Source organism: Trypanosoma equiperdum, assembly GCF_001457755.1.
Source record: "Trypanosoma equiperdum strain OVI genome assembly, contig: ctg_1980, whole genome shotgun sequence".
NCBI classification, from domain to species: domain Eukaryota; phylum Euglenozoa; class Kinetoplastea; order Trypanosomatida; family Trypanosomatidae; genus Trypanosoma; species Trypanosoma equiperdum.
The window spans coordinates 8,035-9,843 of record NW_027124038.1 but is presented as its reverse complement, the minus strand read 5'-3'; positions in this window follow the sequence as shown (position 1 = coordinate 9,843).

The following is a 1,809-nucleotide window of genomic DNA, read 5'->3' as shown; positions in this document are numbered from 1 at the left end:
TAGCGGACTTGAATGAAAGTATTTGCCCTAAAGCAAGCAAAATAATCGTTGACAAAATCACAAAAATCATAAACAGACAATGCAATGCGACATCAGAGACAACAAATGGTAAAGAAAATATTAAAGAACCATCAATCAAAAGCAGTCTAAAAATAGACTGATTATATATTTTTATTTTACTTTGTTTTTATTAAAATAGGCGCAACTTAGCACACTAAGAACAACAAAGAGAATAGGAAACTAAAATAAAATGAGACTTTGTGGAAATGGAGGCGTGGGGTTCCCCAGGAGTGCAAATACTATTTGAGGACATAATGAGCCGGTTTCTCCAAGAAAAAGAGGCAAAGACTCACTGGAACAAAGTCGATGCCTAAGTCTTCTAAGATAGCGACAACATCACTCCCGTAGCTGAGCAGTCACTGCAGTAGCAATGACGGCACTGACCTTTCTTGCTGGAAAAAGCATCGACTCTGCGACAGTGAAATTTGGCAACAACTAACAAGTCTGTTGTAGAGCAAAAAAAAACACTTATAAGCCATCGCAGCTTTTCTCCAAATCTGTCAGCTTTACAAACAAAAAGACTAAAAACAATGGAATATGCATTTATATTGCCTGCTTTAGTCATGATGTGTTTAATTATCGGCGCCAGTCACGCCAATCCAGGACCAGCTATACACATTGATGGCTTAACGCCGATCTGCACGCTAAACGCGAACCTTTAAAAAGTGTATGGTTACGGCCTGACGCTACTGTCTAGTACGAGCTCAAAATGGAAGATGGCCCAGAAGCAATCATTAAAGATGCAGATATACGCCCACATACACACAGCGAAGGCACAGCAGAATGAGCTGCAAGCGATAGCAGCAGCATACGCCAAATTCGCAGCAGGCGGATTAGACTCGCTCAAAACAACAGCGGAGCAAGCAGTGAAGGCGGCGGCCAACAGCCTTTACGTAGCGGGAAACATCGACAGCGTCATCGACCTGCTCGAAGGGTCCAGCCAGACAAGCAGAAAAGAGTGCCTAGGAAAAGGCACCGCAGGCGGCGCCACAAAAGCAACGGGCAAAGAGGACTTGCCGGGATGCGAGACCAGAAACAAGAAGCTAGAAGCCGCGACGGAGCAATAAGCACTATCAGCACAGGACCTAAAGCTGGCAGCTAAAACAAGTACGCCGATATCCGGCGGACTGAACCAGCACTGTGGGCTAACATCGAGCCAAAGTCACTGCTTGTTCCACAGCGCCCTACTCGACACAAAAGCAATCGATTTCGCAGGGGGCTTGTTAAAACTAAGCAAAACAGGCGTCACCTTAGGCAAATTCGACGGCAGCACGGAGGACAGACAACAACGTGAAGTTCTTGGCGCTGCTTACGACAGCACAGCGGCATTAGTCCAAGCAGCAACAACAGCAACAGAAGCGGCAGGCAACCTAACTCTGCCCCAACTAATAGGCAAACTAAAACCCCAAGAAGCGCTGAAAAGACTGGAAAAGAACGCAAAAGAGACAGCGGCACTACTAGACGAAAGATTCGGCGCAGACGGAAAGAAAGTATCAGATGACTTATGGCGTGACGTAGAAGGAACTAAAGTGGCAAAAGAAGCGGTGGATCCGGACGCAGAAACACAGTTGGGCAAGATCAATGACGCAGAAGAACTAATTTCTATACTCGCCTATTATAGAAAAGCGGAAGCCTACAAACCTTCGTTCCTTCGAAAAGAGGTAGATAAACTAAAACAAAAGATACAAGAATCTTCCAAAACAACAGAACAAATTTGCAATGAAAAAACAGACGCCGACAAGTGCAACT